The sequence below is a fragment of the Mus caroli genome, unplaced genomic scaffold, assembly GCF_978045245.1.
Source record: "Mus caroli unplaced genomic scaffold, Mus_caroli_1 scaffold_4, whole genome shotgun sequence".
Classification (NCBI taxonomy): Eukaryota; Metazoa; Chordata; class Mammalia; order Rodentia; family Muridae; genus Mus; species Mus caroli.
The window spans coordinates 98,008,402-98,015,587 of NW_028227259.1; the positions used below are offsets into that span (position 1 = coordinate 98,008,402).

The 7,186-nt window shown below is 39.4% G+C and overlaps 1 pseudogene; it reads left to right on the plus strand.

Annotated features, from left to right (window-relative positions):
* The first annotated feature begins 1,598 nt into the window (after positions 1 to 1,598).
* Positions 1,599 to 4,323, plus strand: LOC147005231 (PRAME family member 15-like; annotated as a pseudogene).
* Positions 4,324 to 7,186: the final 2,863 nt, after the last annotated feature.

Genomic DNA, 7,186 nt, shown 5'->3' on the forward strand with positions numbered 1-7,186 from the left:
TTTTTTCTTTTTCTTTTCTTTTATTTTCTTTTTTCTTTTTCTTTTCTTTTTTCTTTGTGTGTGTGTGTGGGTGGGTATGCATTTGGGACCCAGTAGGAACCCACAGTTGTCATCCTCCTTAGTGAGAATTCAATATTGGTCTGCAACACAAGACTTTTTTGTTTGTATTATTTTTGTTTGCTTGTTTTTTGCTTGTTTCTTGTTTGTTTGTTTTTTTGCTATTCAGTTTTTGTTTTGTTTTTTTTTTTCTGTTTTTTATTTTTATTACTAAATTTAATTTCTCTTCAATTCATTTTTACCCTCCAGTTATTATCCCCCTCTTGGTCTGCCGCTTGACTGTTCCTTATGCCATTCATCCTCCTTGTACCTACCCCCCCCCCTTTTTTTTTTTTTTTTTGGTTTTTCAAGACAGGGTTTCTCTGTGGAGTCCTGGTTGTCCTGGAACTCACTCTGTAGACCAGGCTGGCCTCAAACTCAGAAATCCACTTGCCTCTGCCTCCCAAGTGCTGGGATTAAAGGCATGTGCCACCACTGCCCCCATTTTTTATTGGTCATTTTATTTATTTACATTTCAAGTGTTATCTCCCTTCCTGGTTTCAGCTCTGCAAGCCCCCTCTCATGATCCCTCCTCTTTACCTCTAAGAGGGTACTCCCCCACCTACCCACACACTCCTGCCTCACCCCTCTAGCTTATCTCCTTCACTAGGACAACAAGCCTCCACAGGACAAAGGACCTCCTCTTTTATTGAAGTCATATAATGCAATCCTTTGCTACATATGTAGCAGGAACCATAGACCCACTCATGTATGTTCTCTGGTTGCTGACTTAGTTCCTGGGAAATCTGAGGGGTACAGTTTGTTAATATTTGTTCCTATGGGATTGTAATCCCCTTCAGCTTCTTCATTTCTTCCCTTTCTCTTCCATTGTGGTCCCCAAGCTCAATGCAATAGTTGGTTGTGAGTGTCTACAATTGTATTAGTCGGGTGTAGGCAGAGCCTCTCAGAGGACAGCCATACCTTGGCATCAGCAACAGTGCTGGGGTTTGGTGTCTGCTGATTTTATACATCCCAAGATCCCAGTCCCTGGATGGCCTTTCCTTCAGTCTCTGCTCCATTTTTTGTCCCTGTTTTTCTTTTAGATAGTAACAATTCTATGTTAAAATTTTTGAGATGTGTGAGTGGCCCCTTCCCTCAAAAGGGAGCCATGCATATTCATTGGGGGTTGCTTCTTCAAGTTCTATCTCCTCTATGTTCCATATTTCAGCTAGGGCCAACTGTACTGGTTCCTGGGAATATCTCCCATTTTGCTTTCTTTCATTCTTTCCTTTTTTAAAGAAAGGGTAACAAATAAAAATATTTTGACCCAAAAATTAGGTGTCTATTAGAGTAATAGAGAGATTCTCATGATGCCAGCTTGAGAGTCTTTACACCACAAGTTTAGGATGAAGAGGTAAATTGATGACTCTATGACTGTCAGAGCAGTAACTCAGAAGCTAAATGGTTGATGTGATGGTGAGGGAATATTATAAAGTTTGCCTTGAATATATATTCTTTTCTAACTGCTTCCCCAGGAGCTTTCTTACTGAAGACCTGAGAGGATGAGTGTTCAGACCCTACCCACATGCACTCTGCTGACACATGAAGCTTTGATCATGTCCACTCTGGAGGAGCTGCCTACTGTGGTCTTCCCATCACTGTTCAAAGAAGCCTTTGCTGGCAGACACACAAATCTCCTAAAGGCAATGGTGGCAGCCTAGCCTTTCCCCTGTCTCCCTGTGGGGCCATTGATAAAGAAGCCTAAACTAGAAACCTTGCAAGCTCTGCTAGATGGAGTAGACATGCGACTGACAAGAGAGTTTCACCCCAGGTAAGCAATATCCATGTATTGTATAAGGGAGCATGAGGAGTACACAATAGACATTGCCAGGGAGATTGGCTTTGTAATAAATGGATCAGATGCTTCTAATCACATCATCAAGTAGGGATACAAGGTTCTTGAAAGCTATTGTTTACTTATACTGAGGACAGTTGGATATGGATTAGAGTTGAATATGGACTAGATTAGATTTAGCCTCACAGTAGAATGAGCCTATCCCTGGCCTTCCCACAACTAATCATAATAATTATTTTTTCTAATTAATAATTAATCTCTAAGGAGAACTAATGATTACCTTACTGAAAGAAAAGTAATCAAGTGTATTGAAGCACAGGAAAGCTTCTGTAGCATGCCTGAGTCCACCTTGGATATCAGGTGCTTAAAAAATCAAACACCTTAGAAGGGAGGGGAGTTGAGCTTAGATATATGTAGCAAACGATGATTCAGGGTCTGCTAACATTCATATGTTTCAACCACAGGAGGGCAAAACTTCAGGTTCTTGACATGAGAAATAGGCACCATGCCTTCTGGAACATATGGGCTGATGCAAATGACAGTAACTGTAAAGCAGAGACATTGGATGAAAAGCAGCTAGTGAAGGTCCTTCCCAGATATGCACGGAGGCAGCGTCTGAAGGTCATAGTCAACCTGTCAATCAGTTCCCACGTCAGTAAATCAAAGGCATATTTCTTGAATTGGGCCAAGCAGAGAACAGGGTCCCTATATTTCTGCTGTACAAAGATGAAGATCTGGGATCCGCCAGACCAAGTTATCAGAGAAATCTTTAATGTTTTTGATCCAGAGCACATCACAGAATTAGAACTGAATACTGACTGGACTCTATTACAGCTGGCACATTTTGCTCCCTACTTCGGGCACATGAAAAATCTTCAAAAAGTCTTCCTGGCACCCCTCCACAAGAATACCTCCCCTATTATCAATATAACAAGTGCCACAGAAGCCAAGTGTGTCAACAAGATTATTTCTCAGTTTTCCAAATTCAACTGTCTCCAGCATATCTTCATGAAACAAGTCCATTTTCTAAGAGACTACATGAATCAAGTCCTAGGGTAAGCAAGAATGGAGAGCTGGGTCAGGTACAAAAGCAAATCTGTCTTTCTTAAGATTAGTGTTCCATGATGCCTGCCAGTCACTAGGAACAAAATTTAGACACTCATAAGACTCTGAAAGTTATGTCTTATTTCCATGTATACTGAAATATACAAGGGAAATAGTACAAGTTAAAATAGTATCTCAAATGAGAACTCATGATGTAGAGAACTGATTTAGTGTAAAGAGTAGGTCAGATCTTGTAAGAATGAGTTATAATTCTTCCTGGAATCAGGCCCACCCAATCAAATGGAAAGGGAAGAGAAAGGGGAGTATATAGTGAGGAGTCAGGATACTCATTAGCACAGTTTGAACATGAGCTATATGCTCAGATCTGTGAGAACAGCCTTCTATCTTTGACAAGTTCCAATGAGTGAAACGTGTTGAGCCTAAGTAGCACTGAGTGCATGGGACAGGTGGATGTAAATTAGAACAAGGATGACTGCAGAGGGAATGATAGAATGTAGATTCAGTGAGTCCACAGAAAATATCAAAATCCTGTCAGGACTTTCTTGGATTGGAAGTTCTTCTGTGTGCTTTCTTGGCTTAAGTGATGAACTAGTTTTCAGCTTGAGTGTGAGGTCCAGGGATGAATTGTGGGATTGGCATGACTGAGCAGATCCAACAGGAAGCATCATAGATGATGTATTTGATCCTTTTGTCAAACTGAGCTTTGGGCCCCTGGTTTATTCTACCTCTGTGTACATCCCAGCCAAACCTTTACAACACTACTTGTCAGAACTAACCCTCTGGTCTCCTCTATCCCTAGGTGCCTAATGACACCCTTGGAGACCCTCTCCATCACTCAATGCCTAATTTCACAGAGAGACTTTGATTTCTTTTCCTGCTCCCACAACCTCTTTAAATTAAAACATCTGTAAATAAGAGGGATGATCTTATATGCTTTGGATCTTATGCCTCTGAGAGGTCTCCTAGAAAAAGTAGCAGACACTCTTGAGATTCTGGATTTTCAGTGGTGTAGGATGAAGGACTCCCAGATCAATGCCCTCCTACCTGCCCTCAGTCAATGCACTCAGCTCAATCAGATCAACTTCTACAACAATGACTTCTCCATGTCCCTCCTGAAGGTCCTTTTCCAGCACACAGCCAACTGGAGCAAGATGAATGTGGAACAATACCCTGCCCCTCTACAGTGCTATAATGAGTTGGGTCGTGTCTCTGTAAAAAGATTTGTCCAACTTTGTCATGAGCTCATGTATACACTCAGAGCAATAAGGCAACCCAAGAGCATCTCTTTTGCTACAGATAACTGTCACAAATGTGGTAAGCCCTGTGTCTACAACCAGAGCCCAATACTTTGTTCTTGTTTTGAGTAAACATAGATACAGGACTTCTGGATATGAATAAATGACAGGCTTGGGGCACATCTTTTATCTGCAGTGCTCAGAGACTATGATTTCAGACAATTCTCATATGGTTGGAAATAAAGAGATGTACAGTGACTAGGACCCTGAAGGGTGAGCTTGACATGGGGAACATTTCAATAGACTGTGATAACAGGGGGATTGTGGGGTCAGAAAAACAGTTTGGTATTTATATGTGGCTTCTGCCCAGACAGTATATATAGATGCTTTTTTGTGTACTTATAAACCTAGATGATCTCTCTCGTGGGTTTTTGACTGTTAACAACATCACTATCAGGGTCAGGATCTAGAAGGTTGAATGGGTCCAGGATTGGAAAGACACTGTTATTTTATGAAGAAAGGTAAGTTTTAGGTGATAAATGGCATGTATAAAATGAAAGTGTTCTTGACACATCTTTCCCTTGTCTCTTGCCTGGGCTATGTGTGTAACACTTTGTGTGGCTGATCAGTTATGTCCACAAAACATTTAAACTAAAGTGAGCAACATAGACAAATCCTTTGAAGGAGGATTAAAAGTGTCACAAATGGTTACTATCCAGTACATTCAGACCACAAAGCACCTTGTACCCATCAAAGATGCCTAAAGGTAAGAAGACAACATAGAGCAAAGTAAACAGGCTTTCCATTCTAGCTTTGAATTCTTGATATTTTTGTCATGCCTTAATGAGATTACTAACAGGATCCTCTATGTGAAGTCTTGATGCCACATGTCTCTATTCCTATGGAGTCCCAAAATCTATGAAGTACCTATAGTATATGTGAAGGTATCCAATAATATGCAGGTAACTTTTCTACATAAAGTATTACTTTAAAAAAATTGTATTTTAAGGCTTTAGTTGTAATAAAAACAAAAGAAAAAATCTCCCTCTGCTTAGTCATTTCTGTATAGCAAACTATCAATAAAACAATTTATTGTTACTCTGTATTTATTGAACACTTGGAACATGAGTTGTTTGCTTAAGATCATTGTTATTGTCTTAATAAATTAACATATCAAAATTTAAGGACTCTGCCACAAATGCCCTCTGGAGAGAAGTCAAAATTAAGACATTGATGCCACGCATGTCACAATTAAATCTTGGGAAGGTGGGTAAAGTTATCAGCTATGGTTGGACACATGGACATCTAGGCTGACCTAAAGCACAGAGGAAGACAAAAAATAACAAACCTCTCTTAGGCTCCTTCTTTCTGTCTTCCCCTACATTCTGACTCCCTGTCTGAATGTCCAGTTTCCTAGCCTTGTTCCTTAGGACCAGTGAACTCACCTGAGATTTGCTCACAATAAACATGCATTCACATTCTTTAAACAGGCAACCCGTACTTTGAGAGAGATTGCTCACAGGTTAAAAGCACATGCTGCTTTTGCACAGGAACAAAGTTTGGTTTCAGTGCTAATAATCAGGTTGCTCTTGAAAGGAACTCAGACTTCAGGTGATAGGATTCTCTTTTCTGGACTATGTGGATCTTGGCTTTTACATGCATGATTCCACATAATACATATGTAGCTATGCACATAGCTAAAGAAGTCCTTTAAAAGGGACTCAATTTCACAAATAAAAAGGACTCAGTTAAAATGGGGATGTTGATTGTGTGTCTCTGAAGAGAGCCTGTGGAGTTTCGGGTGTTTCCATTGAGCTCAGGTGGTGAGCAATAGTGTAGGGTGCTCTGGGCTTCAGAGTTTGAACTACTGTACCATGGGTGAGTGAGAGGAAATTAGTTTGTCAATGTTCAACATTTATTTCTGTATGTATTTTATGTTATATTCCTGTTCTAGTTGCATGTATGCTTACATGTCAGAAAAAGGCATCAGAACCTTGTATAAATAGTTGTAAGCAGGTCAGGTGGTTGTCTAGAATTGAACTCAGGTTGTTGGAAAGAGCAGCCAGTACTCTTAATTACTGAGACATCTCTCCAGGCCTATGTTTGACAATGCAAAAAGCACTTGTGGATACGTAATTACAAGGAACCAGGTGTCTGTTTTGCATAAAAACTTACCAGATTGTCATTATCCTTAATTCATTACATTTCAAACATATTTTGCACATGTGTGTGTTGAAGGATTGCTTGTTTATTTCTTATATAGTCACATATGTAGGTCTGCCAAAGCAATTACAATACCCAGGGTCAGTCCAAGAAAGGTCTGGATGTAGTTCACTTCATAGATTGTTTATCTATCCATTCACTGGATCTGTGAACCCCATTAAACAGGGTGTAATAGTACATAAGAGTTTTCTCAGCACCATACAGGTTGAGGCTTCAGAGCAGAAATTCAATATCATTCTATCTGCTTATCTGAATATTTAATATGAAAATTAAAGAAACTTGCTTTTGATGTGGAGCTAGAATCCCTCAGCACTTTCCTCCTAGTCTCTCTTGAGTTCATCTTATCCCTGCTCAGGAATGGAATAAAAGCTGTGCAAAATAAGTAAATAAAAATCAAAATAATAAACTCGATGATTTCTATAGTATAGATGTCAAGCATATGTTGATAAGAAAAGCTAAAGAAACCATTGCAGGTGGAGGGAGATAAGAACTAAAGTAAATATAACTTTACCTATTTATGTGTTAGGGAAGTGATTGACTGAAGCAACATTCTTTGTATAATTGACACATTCTGATTATCAGTTATAAGTACATACTAATGATAGCCACCAAGCTTCACAACAATCTCCTATACCAAAATACTTGCATATATCATGGTATTTTTAGTGTAATTATAAGTGTCCCACAAAAACATATGTTGCTAGTATGTTTCAGGGAAAACTTGTTTCTATTCAGTTTGCGGTGGACAACATTTAAATGTTAAAAAAATCTA